We start from the raw sequence: 20,101 nt of genomic DNA, 5'->3' as shown, positions 1-20,101 counted from the left end.
CAAATGGATGGTTAGGCAGAACGTATAATTTAGATACTTGAGGATATGCTGCAAGCTTGTCTATAAGATTTCAAAGGTAGCTTGGAGGATCACCTACCACTAATTGAATATGCTTATAACAATAGCTATCATATCAGAATTAAAATGGCACCTTATGAAGCGTTATATGGTTGAAAGTGTAGATCACCTATTGGCTGGTTCGAAAAAGTAAAACTGCCTTATTTGGGCCCGATCTTGTTCATCAAGCTATGTAAAAAGTCAAAGTGATACAGCAGCGGATAGACACAACTCAAATCGACATAATTATACGCGGGTATTAGAAAGAGAGGACTAGAATTTTCTATAGGGGGTTGGGTGTTCTTGAAGGTATCTCTAGTGAAAGGGGTAATGAGGTTGGTAAAAAGGAAAATTTAAGTCCATCCTATATAGGGAAATATAAGATTATTCAAAAATTTGGCCAAGTATCCTATGAGTTATACCAACCACAAAAGCTTTCATCAGTTCATCCAGTGTTTCATGTCTTAATGCTACGAAAATGCGTAGGTGACCCATCTCGTATTACTCCTACTTAAGATGTACAGGTTACGGGAGATCTCACTTATGAAGAAGTACTCATTTCTATTCTGGATCGACAAGTTACGAAGTCAATAAATAAAGAGGTAGCTTCTGTAAAAGTGTTATGGAGGAACCAACAAGTAGAAGAAGTTACATGGAAAGAGGAAGAAGCAATGAAATTGAAGTATCCTCATCTCTTTCAGATCCAAGAGAAAGATGAAAATTCTTAGTTTGTATGCCGACAAGTAAGTATACGTCTATATGTATTATGTGATTAATAGTAGTACTAACTTAGTCTTGAATCTGTTTGGGCTGGATAATTATGGTAACATTCGAGGTGAGGGACCATGTTCCTTATGTAACTTGTTACTTTTAACTAGCCGGAAAGTGATGTATCATGCCATGCACGTTTCAGCGTGTTTAATGTAAGTTGACTCCACCAGATGTAATTAAACTAGAGATAGTAAGGTAGTAATTGAGCTTACATTTAAAAGTTATGTTCTAAGTTGAAGCAAAAGGATGTAATATTCATAAAATGAAATAAAATAATTGAGCTGCCTGCTTGACTTTATTAAGCTAGCAGCTGCATCACCTACTTGAGCTATATGGAAATTGTTAAAGGGTGCAAGATTGATGGAACATATTTAGGATTATAGTAATGGGCTCACTTAAAGCCCAAACCTATTAAAAGAAAATAAAAATAAAAGAAATCCCACCAGCCAAATCTACCAAGGCCCAATATAGATAAAGCCCAAGTGAAAGCAACTAGGTGCATCACCTAGTTTGACCTTTTGAGCTGCTTGATGTGCATAAGCAGGTGCATCCCCTACTTGACCAATTAGTGGCTGAAAATGGACCCAAAAAAAGGAGGTTCATGAGGATATATTTGTGGTCAAGAAAGCTCAATATATATCAATATGAGCAGATATTCTTCTCCCATTTTAACATATAATATTGAGAACTCCCCCGTTCTCTCTCTCGCTCTGTTTCTCTCTTTTCTCTTCAAGATTTAAACAACAGTTTTTAGAACCAAGTTAAGTGAAAACACTTGGATTTTTGCTTAATTATTCCATGGATTATTAGAAAAACATGTTATTCATGCTCAAGTATAAATACAAAAGAAGAAAATTTCAAGAAGCTAATGCTCACTTCCTTAGTTATTAAGAGACCATTTTCTTCTTCTTTGGTTAAAGTCTGAAGGGAAGCAGAAGTTTAGAAGACAAGTTATCAGGAGAAGTACCAGAAATTGAGGTTAGGTGATTTCCCCATATTTTTGTCTTCCTTGTGTATGAGCTTGAGTGAGGAATTAGGGTGTGCTGTAATAAAGAACTTAAGGTGTGGTGAATTCAATAATTGGTTATGTGATAAAGAATATTTGGGGTTGTTCTATGTGTATTATTGTCTGTGCAACTTTGTTGATATTGGGGAAAGGATATATAATGTATGTGTTTGACATAGAATGAGGGTGTGGTGATACACATTATACGAATGGTTGGATAGGTTCATTATCTGTCAAAGTTAGCTACTGTTTTACGAGGCTCGCGGTGTGATAGATGCTAATTTTATTTTACCATGACTTAAATTATAGATTAAAATAGAAAAGGGGAGGCTGAATCACGATAATTATATCGGTTAGAGGATAAGGTGTGTAAGTCTATTCGATTCTATATCCCTTTGGCATTAAATATGATACTTGTGATTAATAACAATGAAGTGAATCTCATAAGTTCTATTCCTAGAAAAGGAAACATAGTGGCAACGTACTATCTCCAAATAGCTAAAAATATTTCCCCCTCTCCGTAGTGCATAAAAACTACTTCATTATCTGTTAACTATTTTATGCTTGTGTAGGTATTCCACCATGTGCTGGTATAGAAATGGTATTTGCAAAAGCAAGTCTGGTGAATCCTTTTCTTTGTTGTTTGAAGTCAATTGTGTCATTAAGCTCTTAACGTAATGAGTTGATGTTACATAGCTCCTTATGTCATTATTATTGCCTTGAAGTATTATTTTCATGTCTTCTATTTCTGGTCCGTACTTCCATATCTCCAAAACTATTAGGACCACCAATATGACGTTTCAAAAATAGTTACGATTATCTAAAGAACAATCCAAAAATAGTTATGAACTGATAAACAACAATTCAAATATTAAAGAATCTAAGTGAAGAAATCTATATAATTACGGGTGGCAGCCCAGGGGCGAAACCCTAGCATGGGTCGATCCCAACTTGCACATAAGGGTGGCAGCTCGGAAGAGAAATCTAGCATGGGTCGATCCCTATTGGTATAGAAGGGTGGCAACTCAGGGGCGAAAGCCTGGCATGGGACGATCCCAAATTGTGTAATTTTGAGGACCGCATCCCTGGGGTTAATATGCCTAGCATAGGTCATCCTCTTGTACCACTGTTCAGCTGATCACTTGTATCACATGCCCTACAAAGATTATAACGTACAGAACAGTAAAGAAAATAATGTAACATGATCTCACAAGAGTAAGCAAAGGTGGTCTTCTCTCCTGAATTATGCACTCATATGTTGATACTTGATTTCATTTGATCCCTTGTATTACATATGCTATATTGCCTTACATATTCAATACATTTTTCGTACTGATAGCCCTTATGGGGGAAATGCATTTCATGTTGTAGGCACATGTACTCCAGCCAGTAGACCTCCTTAGTAGGAGCATACAACACTCAGATACTTTTGGTGAGCTCCTGGTTGATTCGGAGCTTTAGTGAGTCCTAAGTAAATTCATTTTGGCATTGTATCATAGTTTGGGTAAGGAGGGGTTTATCGTGACATACTCTAGGTCTTCTATCTTTTTAGAGGCTTTGTAGACGTATGTACATGGTTCAGTTGCGTCTTAAGGAGTTGTGGCGTCAACGGCCAAGTCTTGTGTATAACTTGTTCGGTCTACTTATGTTGATTTTTATCACTGCGTCCTTTGTGAACTTGTCATGATTGATATAGTTATATGCATAGTAAGAATATATTTTATGTTGGTTCTCTCGGGCCCTTAGAGCATCGGGTGCATGTCCGCCTTAATGGGATTTTAGGCCTTATAATATTATCATCAATATAACCATCATTAACTCATATATTCAAGTAAGAATAACCATACATCAACCCTAAGACTATACACATAAAGACATCGTCATAGTATAGCATGATCACCTAAATAGCATCAATAGAAGAATACATATACTTTCACATTACCTATAATGTATATAGACACTATCCAACTTCACCTAATAAACTACACAAATAATCATACTACTTCAAGTAGGGCCAATGAGGCCATGATAATCATATTAACGCCGACAAGGCCACATCAACTACAAGTAAAACACATAACACCGCCACCATAAGTGGACCATACCAATCACAACATAATTGAAGTCGAATTAACATAAAATAAAGGGAATTAGGGAAGTATACCATCCAATTCAATACTATAAGGCCCTTAGCCATGGCCATAACCAATAATTCAATATAGATACTATGATAATCAATGAAACTAGGTCAATTAAATAAAGATTCATCAATCTAAGACAACCTAGACATCAATTGAATACAATTATTACATCAATAATAGCCCATAAAAAACTACACTAGAATTCATACACATTAAGTCCAAATCACTTAATCCATAAAGTAGTCAATCTAGTGTTCATCAATTACATTGGTTCATAGGTTAATTGAGTTAAAATAGTCTAATTAACAACAATTCAATCAATATACAATATTTTGAAACTATTAATGCAAGAACCCATGGATAGATCATAAAATTGGACAATTCATCTTTGAAAACTTTAAGAAACTTCTTTGAAATTTGGGCTCCTTGATGGATATAGTTTCAAGGATAAAATACCTCAATAAATATAATCTTCCAATTTGATTAATAATCTCCACTCAATTATCCAATCCAAGCCCTTTCCTGAGTTTTTGCACCAATGGACTTCTAGAGAATTTGTAAGGGAATTTGGTTTTTGATTTTGAAGAATGAAATCTGCTAAGTGTTTTAGACTTATAAACATATTCAAAATACCCAAAAGTACCCTAAGTAACCGCCCTAATTCTTATTTGGATGTGGGGTAAATTTCAACTTCACCCCTCAACCTACAGTCAAGTTGCGCAGGAAGGACCATCAACGGCCAATCCCTTGACCAATGGACCATCATGCTGGTCTGTGGTCTGGGACAGAGGCTAGTATTTGGACTCTCCTTCCCCACGCCCAAGTGTCCATCGACAAGACCTCACCGACGGGGCATCGACTTACCCACTCGGCGTCGATTGCCTCCGTGGTTTGGGCTGTCTTGGGCAGTCTTGGCCACCAACATGGGTCCTTCCTCAAGGACACTTGGATGGTTATTGGAGATGTTTGCCCGAAAATTTCCAGCCCAAACTTTCTTGTATACAGGTTTAGGACCTACCACATTAATTTCATCAAAAACAAACACGTAAAACATAATGAAACATGCATATACACACAAGGTCGTTTCAAGGCAAACCTTTTGAAATTCATGGACGTTATTGGACGTTTGACCTCCTAACATCACGAAACTTGACACACTACCTATAAGCACCATAATAACTCATTTAAGGACCTTATAAACTCATTAAACACACAATTATGCACATTACCACATATGATGCACATAGGTGACGACTATGTGCCTCGGTCGAATGTCTTAGTCATCGATGTTTGACTTTCAATGCACCTAACACTCCAGAAACTGCCTCAATACCACATTATAGACCATTTTAGGACCTTATACCATCATTAAAGCCATGTAAGACTCTAGCTTCAAATAAGTCATTTTTGAGATCTAACATTCTCCCCCACTTGGACAACATTCGTGCTTGAATGACACTTTGCCACTCTCCGAACATTTCCAAGAAAAGAGATTCAACTAAACAGTTCATGACCATACCGTAGAACACCTTATACAATTCAAACATCAAGAGAACATCAATTTTACTTTTCACAAGCATCACAACACCAACAAGAAACTTACAAAAAATATACAACTCATTATGTTATAAAACTCACATCCTTTATTCCAAATAGTAAAAACTCATTTTATATTCAATATTACGCTCATATCCATCTGTTCTAACCATACTACAACAATATTAGACCAAACAATAAATTAGTCTTATTTGAAGCATCATCCTTTGGAACATTAGGAACAACTTATTTACCCTCTATTCCTCTAGAATAGTAGGATAATCTCTCATCTTGTATCTTTATTTAACACAACCAAAGCATTTCCCGATACCCCTTAAGTGTTCCCCATAGTGCCTCATCCACAAGTGTCACATGTAGGTTTTCCATTTTGAGAACCACCTCCTTTCTCCAATTTCACCTTAGCACTCCTAGGTTATTCTTGAACTTCAGACCTATTCTTGAATCTAAGTTGACCTTGATCACTTGAATCACTTCTTTTCAAATTCCTAGAAATCCTCCCAAGTTTAGACTCCTCTATTGATTGCATATACTCCATTAGTCTAGCTAAGGTCATATCATCATGTCACATTGTCGTACGACATTCTTCCCTCACTAGATCGGTGACACCCATCATGAATTTACTCATATCATCCCTCGTATTAGATACAAGGGATGGGACATATCTAGATAACATTGCAAACTTCAAAGAGTACTTCTCAACACTCAATTGCCTTCCTTAAGATTGATAAACTCTTCTACATTAACTTCCCTCCTCTCACGGGGAAAGTACTTTCCAAGAAAAGCTTCCTTAAATTATCCCACTCAATAGGACCCGACTCCACAAGACTATTATCCTTCCAATGAGTGTATTACACTTGAGAAATATCCCTCAATTGATACAAAGCTAACTCTGCCTTCTCCCTTGATGTAACCCCCATAGCACTCAACACCTGTACACACCATCTAGAAACTCTTGGGGATCCTCTCCCAGTTTAGAGCCAAGAAAGATAGGAGGATTCATCCTCACAAAGTCTCTCAACCTAGACGTCATAGTGCTCTCCACAACATTCACTATAGGCACCATACTCAAATTCGCTTGAGTAGTTATGTTTCGGTCTAGGGCAAGCAAGGCCTCTCTAATATCACTATTATTCAACTCGGGGGGAACGACCGCAACATCATTACCTCCTTCCGAAATAGGGACTTGATCACCTTGGGGAGGCACTTGAGCACCTTGAGGAAATTTCTCAAGTTGAGGAGGAATCTCTTCATGCACATCATTCTACTCAAATCTCCTAGTCGGTTTCCTTCTCATATTCATCTTCGTAGAAACACAAGGAAAACCATAAGAAAAGAGTACTCATAACTTTTACCATACGACACAACATAGGAGTATAAAAGAAGGGAAATTTCACCATCCTACTTTCTCTCGCCCGTAGATGTGTCGTGACTCACACCGATGGTCAAGACTCTACTAGACGTGACTTGTTGAGACTTTTTGATTCCTAAGACTACTTTTATAACCTATGCTTTGATACCAATCTTGTCACATCCTGAAACCACACCATAGAAGATATGGCATTCTCAGAATGCAACCGGCGTACTTGACCTCAATAAATATAATCCTCCAATTTGATTAAGAATCTCCACTAAATTCTTTAATCCAAGCCCTTCCTTGAGTTTTGGCTCCAATGGAGTTCTAGAGAATTTTTAAGGGAATTTGGGTTTTGATTTTGAAAATAAAATCTTCTAAGTGTTTCAGACTTATAAACATATTTAAAATACCCAAAAGACACCTAAGTGGACCAAAGTCTTATTTGGACTTGGGGTGAATCTACAACTTTACCCCTCAACTTACAGTCAAGCTGCACAGGAACAGCCTCACAGACAGAAGGACTATCGACGGACCGTCCCCTAACCAATGGACCGCACTGGTGGTTCGTGGTCTAGTACTGAGGCTGGTCCTTGGACTTTCCTTCCCCATGCCTAAGTGTACATCGACGATACCTCATTCATGGGGCGTCGACTGACCACTGGGCGTCTATGGCCTCCGTGGTTTGGGCTATCTTGGGCAGGCTTGGCCACCAACATGGGTCCTTCCTCAAGGACCCCTAGATGGTCCTTGGGGATGTTTTCCCGGACGTTTCCAACTCAAAAATATTACCATACGATATTAGGGTCTACCACATCTATTTCATCCAAAACAAACACGTAAAACTCAAAGAAACATGCATAGACACACAAGGTTGTTTCAAGGACAACCTTTTGAAAGTCATGACGATCTTGGACATTTGACCACAAAACTTGAAACTTGAAACACTGCCTATAAACACAACAATAACTCATTTAAGGACCTTATTAACTCATAAAACACATAATTAGGAACATAACCACATATGAGGCACATAAATAACTTAATCATCGAACGTTTAGTAGTCCCTTGACGTTTGACTTTCAATGCACCTAAAACTCTAGACACTGCCTCAATGCCACATTATAGACCATTTTAGGACCTTAGACCATAATGAAAACCATGTTAGTCTCTAGCTTCACCTAAGCCATTTTTGAGATCTTACTGGACATTAGGTAAAATTATAATTGAAGGGCATGAAATTCCGGTTTAATGAATATTGAACTGATGCCAAATAATAACACCGACTGAAAAGTTCATGCCTAGTGCATATTGAAGTGACACCAAATAACATATTACAACAAAGACGTACCTAGTGATGCCAAATAGCATATTAAATAAGGAAAGAGAAAAAACTAAAAAATGCACATTATCGCAAGACATTAAAGATCACTAATGCAGTGTAGTAGGAAATTACAGGGATCTAGTCAGTTTTGATTTAATTAGTGTCCAAATAAACTGATCATTCAAAGATATTTTCCAATCACTAATGAAAAAATAAACGAGTGTAGGAAAATATGAGGGGGGCAGCAAGCAGTCATTGGTGAAGCAGTTCAACCATTCTAAAATGTAAATAGACTACCATGGACATGGATCGTTTGAGCTCAACCTAGCATAATATCTAACTATAGACTATAGATACAGGCAAGGTTGTGATAACCGAAATAAGCAGATTAGCAGTGATATGAGTAAAATGCCATAAAATAATTTTTTAAACTATGAATTTAGCACTGAGTTCAAAGCAAGCAACATAGATCAATAGTCATATCGGAATCTTCAGTGAACTATGATGCGGGAAAGGAAAAAGGCAAGCAATACTACAAAAAATCAAAGTCCAAATCTACAACTAAATAACATATTAATTAAACTTATGGTGAAACTTAGATGGATCTTTAACTCTTTCCAAGCGGCGATTGAGGCTATGGATTGAAGAACAATGATCTCACCACAAGCGGAGCTTCACCAAGTTTCACAAGAACCAAATGGTTCAAATCATTTTAACCTCGTAATGTATGTATTTCTGGGAATTTTGTTTTACTCTAATCCATTTATTTGATGGATATCCTCTAGGTTTAGAGTGTCAAAAAGTCCCCCTGAAACAATGAGGGGACATATAGGTGAAGATCCGGACTGAATCAGGTTAAAAAAGTGGTCCATTTTCACATTCAGAAACCATTGTATCCCATAAGTACACAAGGTTATCTTTGAAGTTCTTGAAGTCTTTTTTTGATGTTTTATAATCCTCAACTTCACCCTAACATCCAAATGAGTTTAGGTAAAATTAAAATTGCAGGTCTATGCATGCAATTTTGGTTATAATGCATAATGAACCGATGCCAAATCTAACTTCGACAAGAAAGTTCATGCCTAATGCATATGGAAGTAACGCCAAATAATATATTACAACAACATACTCAGTGATGCCAAATAACAAATTATATATGGAAAGATAAAAAACTAAAAAAAGCATATTATTACAAGACAATAAAGACTACTAACGCAGTATTGCAGAGATCTAGTAGGTTCTGATTCAATTAGTTTCCAAATAAATTGATCATTCAAAGCTATATTCCAATCACTCATAAGAAGAATATATGAGAATAAGAGAACATGAGGGGAAGCAAGCATACATAGGTGGCAAACTCAGGTAACTAAAAGAGAACATAGAAGGCACTAAAAGCTGATAAGTGAATCTAGAAATTTTGGAATACTGCTTATTCTACATGCAACTTGGCTTGCACAAAGACCTTCCGGAGATTTAGTAGTCAGGAAAGACTCAAGTATATTAAACAATGCACTGCAATTAGATATAAGGAATATGAAGATTGTTCCAGGACTGTTACAGAGTTTAACAGTTTAACATAGACTGTAGCCTGTAAGTTTGCAGATGCATTTTAAGAAGTAGAAATCAGTGGATAATGGGTCCGACCCTCTACCCTTCTCCACTTCAGGCTTCGTTTTGCATGGTGTGGGGCTTGAACATGTGATCTAAGCCACAAATCTGCCACCTTTTTCCAATAGAGCTAAGCATTAGGGGAAATTTTTGCAAGCTCTCGATGGAAATTTTCCTTGAACAAGCAGTGAATATTCAGCATTACCAATCTAAAACAACAAAAATGCATCAAGAAAACATAGTCCCCTTTAATAGTTTTAAGATCACATACAAAAACTTCTTTTATTCCATATTTTATGTTTTAGAGGCTGATCTAGGAGAGGTTGAAGAAGACTAAAACCAACATTAACAGGATAAACAAAAGAGACAAGTATGCTCGAACATTGTGTGTGTAGAGATACCCATTCTTTCTCTCTATTTCTTTTGAAGGAAATGGAGATAAGATGTTTTCTATAATGGGAAAAATAGAAGCCAATCATGCCATGGCTGCAAACACTGGTTGCATGTAAGAGTAAAAGCACAATAACAAGCCAAATCGGGTTGCCACACAATGATATGTGCTGGATAATCTCAATGTCCCAAATTTATTAGCCCAGAAATAGAAAAATCATCATCTATGTTTCTTTATATACATTTCATCAACAGTCAACAACATAAAACAAACACACAGAAGAAACACATAGATCTCAGAGTAAACTTCAAATCCATTTTTGTTTTTACAGTGTTTGTTTTTTCATAAACAAGGGCTGTTGGTTTTTCATAATGGAGGAAAATAAGTGGCGCAACAGAGTTTTGCCTCATTTCAGGGTAATCCTCAGCTTTACCCTAACGTTTAAAAAAGATCAAATAAAATTAGAATTGTAGGTCTATGCATGAAGTTCTAGTTTAATGCATATTGCACTGACACGAAATAATAACCAACCAGAAAGTTCATGCCTAATGTATTTTGAGGTGATACCAAATAACATATTACAACAACAACATAACCAGTGACACCAAATAATATATTAATTAATGAAAGAGAAAAAAACTCAGAAAATGCACATTATCGTAAGACATTAAAGGCTACTAAAGTAATTTTGCAAGAAACTACAGGACGTAGTTAATTTTAATTCAATTAGTGTCCAAATAAACTGATAACTCAAAGCTATATTCCAATCACTATTCAAAAGAATATATGAGTACAGGAAAACATGAGAAGGAAGCAAGCACACATGGGTGAATGGTCCAGCCATTCTAAAACATGAAGGACTGTCATGGATCATTTGAGCTCGATCTAGCATACAGCTATGGACTAGATGTAGTCAAGGTTGTGCTAACTGAAATAAGCATTAGGTGTGATATGAGTAAAACGCCATAACATAGATTTTGAAAATATAAATTTAGCAGAGAGTTCAAATAAAGCAACATAGCTCAATAGACATATCAGAATCTTTAATAAACTTTGAAGAGTGAAAGGAACAAGGCAAAATATACTGCTAAAAACCAAGTAAAAATCTATAGCTAAATAACATAATAATTGAATCTAAGGTGAAATTTTGAGGGATGTTTACCTCTTTTCGAGTAGCAATTGATGTAACGACTGACGAAGAATGACCTGACCACAAATGGAGCTTTACTGAAATCCGATGAGACCCTAACAAAAAATCATGAGTCTCTTTTAAGCTCTTAATGTATGTACTTCTGGGAATTTTGTGTTTCTTCAATCTATTTATTTGATGGAGATTCTAAAGCTTTTAAGTGTCATAAAATCCCCCTGAAAGAGTGAGAGGACGAGAATTGGGAGGTTTGGGCGAGAATGAGGTTCAAAAAGTGGTCCATTTTCACATTTAGCAACCAGTGTATCCCAGTAATAGACGAGGTTATCTTTGAGGCACTTAAAGTCCTTTTTTTTGAAGATTTATAATCCTCAACTTTTCCCTAACATACATAAAAGATTAGGTAAAATTAGAACTACAGGGCATGAAATTCCGATTTAATGCACATTGAACTGATGCCAAATAATAACACAAACCATAAAGTTCATGCCTAATGCATATTGAAGTGACGCCAAATAATATATTACAAAAATGACATACCTAGTGATGCCAAATAACATATTAAATAAGAAAAGACAAAAAACTGAAAAATGCACATTGTCACAAGAAATTAAAGATCACTAATGTAGTATTGTAGAGATCTAGTCAGTTCTGATTCAATTAGTGTCCAAATAAACTAATCATTCAAAGCTATATTCCAATCACTAATAAAAAGTATATATGAGTATAGGAAAACATGAGGCAGAAGCAAGCAGACATGGATGACAAACTTAGTTAACTAAAAGAGAACATAGAAGGCACTAACAGCAGATAAGTGAACCTAGAAGTTTTGAATAATGTTACCTACATGCAAGTTGACTTGCACGAAATCCTTCTAGAGATTTAGTAGTCAGGAAGGACATAAGTCAATCAAACAATGCACTGCTGCACTTGGAGATAAGGAAGATGAAGATTATTCAAGGACTGTTACAGAGTTTAACATAGATTGTAGCCTGTAAGTTTGCAAATGCACTTTAAGAAGCAGAAATCCCACAACCTAAGAAGTAATCCAATGATGTTGAGTATTGGTAAAATTACAAAAAAAAAAGAATTTCTCAAGCTACCGTATACCCACCTTGTCATCAATACTTCTGAAGTTCTCGAAAGTCTCTGCAAAATCTTTTTTTATAACCAAAATATATGTCTAAGACTCTCTTTGGACCAATCATAGCCTTCTAAAATCGGTTGATAATGGGTTCGCCCTTCTACCCTTCTCAACTCAAATATCGGGATTCGCTTTACATGGCGTGGGGCTTGAACATATGACCTAAGCAACCACTTTTTTCCACTAGAGCTAAGCCTTCGGGGAAATTTTTGCAAGCTTTCTGTAACACCCCTTATTCTACGTGAACAAGTTCTATCTATATGTCGCTTAAAAATTTCCTTGTGGTATAGTTATGGACTCGGTTTCTTATGCGACTGGTGACAATATTCACGTTTAAAGTTGTAATACCCTGTGCCTTCCAACACATATACGAATAATTAAACTCAAAAAACAGTTCGAACTCGGGATATAAAAAGGTGGTATTCGATTTAAAAGTCAAAGTGGTCAAGTGTGTATTTAGTGTTACGGTCTTGTAAAGAATTTAAGATGGGAAAATGGTGTAAATAATTGAGGTGCCTGCTTGACTAAACTATGCTAGTAGGTGACAAGTAGGTGATGCACCTACTTAGAATTAGTGAAATGCATTTTAAGTGAAAAAGGGCAAGTAAGTGATGCACCTACTTAAAATTAGTGGACTGATTTTAAGTTAGAAGGAGCAAGTAGGTGATGCACGTACTTAGAATTAGTGGACTGAATTTAATTTTAAGAAAGCAAGTAGGTGATGCACCTACTTAGAATTAGTGGACTAAATTTTAAGTTCAAAGGAGAAAGTAGGTGATGCACCTTCTTAGAATTAGTAGACTGAATTTTAATTTAAAAGGAGCAAGTAGGTGATGCACCTACTTAGAATTAGTGAACTGAATTTTAAGTTAAAAGAATCAAGTCGGTTATGCACCTACTTAGAACTAGTGGACTGAATTTTAAAGGAGAAAGTAGGTGATGCACCTACTTAGAATTAGTAAACTGAATTTAAGTGACAAGAGCAAGTAGCTGATGCAGTTACTAAAAAACACGTGGCCGACACTAACGAGGTAATGCACCTTCTTGCTTACAAGTAAAGGGCCATATTGTTTCTCCAATTTATTGAGTGAAAATGTCCAAAATGGACGTCGAAAGCATCAAGTTTATCACCTCTCCCTCATCACTTATTTTCAAGAAAATTACTCCCAAGGAAAGCCATAGAAGCTCCAACGAGTTCTTTTCTACAGCTCACCATTAGAATCTGAAGGAAATGTGTGTTTTTAAAGTACAAGTTGGTATAACATCTCCATCTTGTGATAATAAAGTGAATAATATGAATTAACGTCAAGGTAAGGGGAAGAGGACAACCTAAGCCTTAAAGAATCCAAGTCTTGGCAATTGAGGATTCTGTCTAGCAAGGTAAGCTATGGAAATTTTCATCCCTCTCTTGTTATTACATTATTTGTAAAAGTTTGTATGTGTTAATGAATTATTGAGTGTTGCCTCTGTATGGTGTGACATACATGGAGTGGAGTCCCCTTAAATTTTAATTGTACTTGTTTTTAGAATCTAAATGTTAGTTTGAATTCACAGGATGTTGATCGGATGTCATGGGTTCATATTGCTATTTCTACATTGTGAGGCTTAGGGACTGTTTTTATATCATATAAATAAGAGGGTCTGGCTGGATATTTAGAGCAGTCATGAAAACTTGTTAATGAATAGTACATTGAAAGTGTTGTGATACACCATTGAATGTTGCATGGGCCGATATCGATTGGTATAAAAGGGTGGCAGCTTAAGGGCGAAAGTCTAGCATGGGCCTATCCCAATTTTTGGAATTATAAGGACAGCATATCAAGGTTAAAATGCATAGCATGGGTCATCCTCTCCCACCACTGATCAACTGTCATTTGTATCATATGACTTACAAAAAGTTTAACGCACAGAAAAGTAAAGAAAAAAATGTAACATACACAATTCCACAAGTACAAAAAAAGGTGGTCTCTAATCCTTATTTATTGATATTTGGTTTCATTTGATCTCTCATGTCACATATGATTACATATTCAATTTAATCTTTCGTATTGACGTCCCTTATTGGGGCGCACCATTTCATGCTGCATGTACAAGTATTCAAAAGTGGATTTCCCCAATAGAAGCACATGACACTAAGTTGTTGTTGGTGAGCTCCAGGTTGATTTGGGGCTTTGCGGAGTCTTTACTTTGCGTATTTTCATAGCATGGATTCAAATATAGGCTTTCTAGACATTGTAAAGTTATAATCTGTATTCATAGTTTCACTTGTCACATGTTTTGGTTCAGCTAGTCAACATGTGTTGTATATAAAGATTTTCATCAGTAATCTGCATAATAGTTTACTTTCTCATACTAGGTTACTTGTAAAGCATGTATTCATAGGGTACTTGTCCACCTCATGATTTACAAGTAACCTATGATGAGAAAGTAAACTATTATGCAGATTACTAATGAAAAGCCTTATATACAACACATGTTGACTAGCTGAACCAATACAAGTGACAAGAAACTATGAATACAACTGATAGCTTTACAATGTCTACAAAGCCTCTATTGGAATCCGTGCTATCAAAATATGCATATTAAAGACTCGGCAAAGCCCCGAATTAACCTAGAGCTCACCAACAACAGTTGTGTCACGCCTGAGAACCCATTAAGACGAAAAGGCACCCGATGCCCTAAAGGCCCAAGAGAACCAACCCGCAACCTGATCTTACTGTGCATATAACTATAATAATTGGCAAGTTCACCTAGGATGTAGAGATACAAAACAACATAAGTAGGTCCAAAAGTTATATACAAGACTTGGTCGTTGAGGCCACAACTCCTTAAGACACAACTGAACCATGTACATACATCTACAAAGCCTCTAAAAAATAGAAGACTAGAGTAGGTCGGTTAAGACCCCGCCTTGCCCTTAACTACGATACAACACCAAAATGAATTTACCAAAGACTCAATAAATCTCCGAATCAACTTGGAGCTCACCCAAAAGTAGCACAGTTTTGTGTGCTCCTAGAGAAGAGGTCTACTAGCTGGAGTGTATATGCCTACAACATAAAATGTAGCATCCCCCCGAGGGACGTCAGTACAAAAAAATGTACTGAATATGTAATGCAATGTCATATGTAATGTGAGAGCTCAAATGAAATCAAAAAGCAACATATGAGTACATAGATTAGGAGAGAAGACCACCTTTGCTTACTCTTGTGGGATCAAGTAAGCTACATTTTTTTCTTACTTTTTTGTATGTCATAATATTTGTAGGGCATGTGATACAAGTGACCATATGATCAGCGGTAGAAGAGGATGACCCATGCTAGGCGTATTAACCCCTGGGATGCGGTCCTCATAATTACACAACTTGGGATCGGCCCATGCTGGGCTTTCGCCCTTGAGCTGCCACCCTTCTATACCAATAGGGATCAGCCCATGCTAGGCTTTCGCCCCTGAGCTGCCACCTTTATGTACTAGTTGGGATCAACCCATCCTAGGCTTTCGCCCCTGAGCTGCCACGCGTAATTATATAGATTTCTTCACTTAGATTCTTTAATCTTTGAGATTGTTGTTTATCAGTTCATAACTCTTTTGAGATATTATTTTGCTGGTCATAATTATTTTGGAGATATGGAAGTATGGACCAGTAATAAAAGACATAAAAACAATACTTAAAGGAAATAACAATGACATAAGGAGCTATGCAATATCAATACATTACTTTGAGGGATTAATGACACAACTGACTTCAAACAACAAAGAGGAGGAGTCACAGACTTGCTTTTGCAAATACCATTTCTATACCAGCTCATGGGGGATAACTACACAAGTATAAAATAGTGAACGTATGATGAAGTAGGTCTATGCACTACAGAGAGGGTAAAATATTGTTAGCTACTTGGAGATAGTACGTTATCACTATGTCTCCTTTTCTAGAAATAGAACTTATGATATTCACTTCATTGATATTAATTACAGGTGTCAGATTTCATGCCAAAGGGATATAGAATCGAATAGCTTTACATACCTTATCCTCGGACTGATATACTATCACGATTTAGCCTCCCCTTTTTGGTATTTATCTACAATTTAAGTCATGGTAAACTAAAATTAGATGCTATCACACCGTGAGCCTTGTAAAACACTAGCTAACTTTGACTGATAATGAGCTCATACAACCCTTAATATAATGTGTATCACCACACCTTCATTCCTCACTCAAACTCATACATAAGGAAGACAAAAATGGAGCAGTCACCTTACCTCAATCTCTGCAACTTCTCCTTATAACTTGAATTCTTTTAGAACTTCAGCTTCCCTTTACTTACCTTGGTTTGCAGATATAAGGGTTTCTTCAAGAACCCTAGAAAACGTTAAGGCTGTTGGTTTAATCCTTGAGAGAAAAGAGAAATTGAGTTGGAGTTAAATTTTATTTTTATGTGTTAAATGAATGAAGAATATCTGCTCATATTGGATATATATAGAGCTTTATTGACCACAAAAATATCCTCTAGAACCTCCTATTTTTGGGTCCATTTTCAGCCACTAATTGGTCAATTAGGTGATGCACTTGCTTGTGCACATCAAGCAGCTCAAAAGGGCAAACTAGGTGATACACCTAGTTGATTTCACTTAGGCTTTATCCATATTTGGCCTTGGCAGATTTGGCTGCTGGGATTTCTTTCAAATATCAATTTCATTTAATAGGTTAGGGCTTCAAGTGACAGCCCATTTATATAAGCATAAATCTGGTCCATAAAACTTGGCCCTTTAACTATATTATAGCTTAAGTAGATGATGCAGTTGCTAGCTTAAATTAAGCCAAGCAAGCATCTCAATTATTTTATTTCAATTTCTGAATGTTAATCCCCTTGTTCTTCAACTTAGTACTTAACTTTTTGCTTTAAGCTCAATTACCACCTTAATATATCTACTTAAATACTTTCCGTCATAGTTAACTTGCAATACATATGCTGAAATGTGCAAGGCGTTACATCACCTAACGAGCTAGCTTAAACCAACACTAACCATATAAGAAACATGATCCCATACCTACACTATAAGTCTATGTAAAATATCACATGAATAGAACTAGCATATACATAATACAGGCCATCACATCCTTCCCCCTATAAAACATTCATCCTCGAATGTTAGCAATGTTGTCCAGCCCACACAAGGTCAAGACTAAGTTAGTACTACTATTAATCACATTAAACATATAAGCTAATACTTACCCGCCAACGCCTCCACTAACATTTTGATCTTTCTCACCAGTCTGGAAGAGGTGAGGATACTTCAATTTCATTGCTTCTTATGCTTCCCATGTAACTTCTTCTACTTGTTGGTTTCTCTATAGTACTTTTACATAAGCTACTTCTTTATTTCTTAACTTCCCTTTCATCGGAGACACCTTAAAGAACACCCAATCCCCTATAGAAAATTTTAGTCCTCTCTTTCTAATATCTACATATGATTTATATCGACTTTGAGCTGTTTCTAGCCGTTGCTGTATCACTTTGACTTTTTCCATAGCTTGATGAAGAAGACTTGCCCAAATAAGGCAGTCTCACCTGTTTCGAACCAGGCAATTGGTGATCTACACTTTCGACCATATAAAGCTTCATAAGGTGCCATCTTAATGCTCGAATGGTAGCTATTGTTATAAGCAAATTCAATAAGTGGTAGGTGATCATCCCAGCTACCCTTGAAATCTAATATACAAACTCGCAAAACATCCTCAAGTGTCTGAATTGTACAGTCTGCCTGGCCATCCGTTTGAGGATCCGAAAGTTAAAAAATAATCGAAAGTGCAGAAATAATTAAAGACTCACAAAATAGGCAAACTTCTTTATTGATCTTCAAACATTTTACAGCAAGAGAAATAGATAGAGCATTCAAGAAAATTTATGTTCGTGAATTTTCTGATGCCTTCCATGATTTATTACATTGTTTTATATAGACGAAAGAGGATAAGGAAAATCGTAAAGCTTATTTTCTTATTGGCTCTTTGTTTTCCTCCATTTCTTTTGCTTATGAGAAAGAAAGACAACTTCTTTATTTTCCTCCACTACTTTTGCTTTTGAAAAGGCATCTTTTCCTTTCGACTTTATCTTTAGTAAAGTCCTTGTCTGCCACCTTTATTGGCTATTGTTGATGATAAGGTCCTGGTCGGCCATGCTTTGCAGGTGCTGACTGGTTCCTATGATTTTTTATGATGAAATTAATTATTCCATTTTGATTATCTTAACAAAGATTCCATCTCTTTGAGAATCCTTTGTTTCTTTCTTAATAATTCTGATCTTTTAGATATCTATTAGAAAGACTAATTATTCCGGTCTTAATACCTCAATTAGAATTTAATCAAATGAATTTAAATATGAATTTGCTAAAGACTTTGGATTTAGCATATCACCATTGTCATCGCTTTGGGAGGATGCTTCTTCAAGAAGTAGATTAATTGCAACTTCTTCTGCATTATCATCTAACTCAGATAGAGCTTTTTCAAGTCTCTTCTTCATTTCTCTCTTTGAGGGTGAAACTTTTGATAATGTCTTCTTACTTGAAGATGGAGGTGTATATTTTTTGGCTGGAGACCAACCTTTGACTCGGATTTCTTTAGAAAGAAACTTAATCCTGTCAAAATCTGCAATAACAAACGTCCGACTTATAATATAAGATAAACGTTTTTTAAGGAAAAACTTACAGAGCTTTAAATTATTTGGTAGTGTTGATAGCCTTAGAGTAAGTAATGCTATTTGGGTCAGATTTGTCTTCTAACTCATGTTCAATCTCAATTGATCCTGTATCAACAAGGATGAATTCAAAATATCTTCTGGTTTTCAAGGAATTATTTCTACATACTTCCTATTTGTATAAAATTGGTTTTAAGAGATGTTTTACTCATACCCTTCATATTCCTTATCTAAAGCAAGGATAGGAAAAACCTGTAGAGAAACCATTTCAAATTTCTCTTTCTCTTTGTGAGTAGTTTTGGCACTTCTTGGAGAGACTGCTTCTGCAAAACTTTGGGGCTGTTTCATAGCGTAACAGCCACTTGTTTGCTTTTGGGAAAATCTAAGTTCTCCGCTTGGTGATGAAGATGAGCTGGGCTCTTGTTCCTTTAGAAAAGGCTTCCTCAAGATCAACATTTTTGATGAACTATTCTGAGGAAGTTCAGGAGGAATGGTTGAGGCAGTTGGGCTAAAGACGAAGACTTATTTATATCAGGCCTTGTATGATTTATTTCAGACCTTATTGCAAATGGGCCTGATGCTCTTGTTAGGCCACTTGTATTGGGCCTTGCTGTTTGTTTACCCGCTATGGGCCTAATTTGTGGTCTTCTCATGTTTACCCTGCAAGAATTCTCTAGTTAAAAGATTTGGTAAAGAATTATTTTCACCTTTAAAAAATTCGATTTGGAAATCGAAGCTGGCTAATAAGGCTTGCCATCTGGCAAAAATCTGTTTAGAAACAATATTCTTAACATCCTTTTGGAGGACTTCTTTAGCAGATTTACAATCTACACTAAGTAAGAATTCTTTATTTATTAAATCATCTTGAAACTTAGTAATGGAAAGAACATTAGCAATAATTTCTTTCTTAAT

General features: G+C 36.2%; 3 long non-coding RNA genes across 8 annotated transcripts in view; 2 read left to right on the top strand and 1 right to left on the bottom strand.

Moving 5' to 3' along the window:
* The window catches only part of LOC112941558 (uncharacterized), a 53,013-nt gene that overhangs the window by 13,803 nt on the left and 19,109 nt on the right, over positions 1-20,101 (top strand). The gene's annotated exons all lie outside the window — the stretch shown is intronic.
* Positions 1-20,101, top strand: part of LOC138348556 (uncharacterized) — a 32,658-nt gene that overhangs the window by 5,633 nt on the left and 6,924 nt on the right. The window lies entirely within an intron of this gene.
* Positions 9,446-18,825, bottom strand: LOC104647403 (uncharacterized). 5 transcript variants are annotated; one of them, XR_011221240.1, is made up of 4 exons: positions 16,758-18,825; positions 16,522-16,576; positions 11,369-11,735; positions 9,446-10,024 (listed from the first exon to the last, which is right to left on the bottom strand). It is a non-coding gene; the product is annotated as an uncharacterized lncRNA (long non-coding RNA). The 5 variants fall into 5 exon arrangements; XR_011221242.1 differs by having other exon boundaries at positions 11,369-11,451; XR_011221241.1 differs by having other exon boundaries at positions 16,522-16,887; positions 17,732-18,825.

This window comes from Solanum lycopersicum, chromosome 5, assembly GCF_036512215.1.
Source record: "Solanum lycopersicum chromosome 5, SLM_r2.1".
NCBI classification, from domain to species: domain Eukaryota; kingdom Viridiplantae; phylum Streptophyta; class Magnoliopsida; order Solanales; family Solanaceae; genus Solanum; species Solanum lycopersicum.
This window is presented reverse-complemented; position numbering and strand designations above follow the sequence as displayed.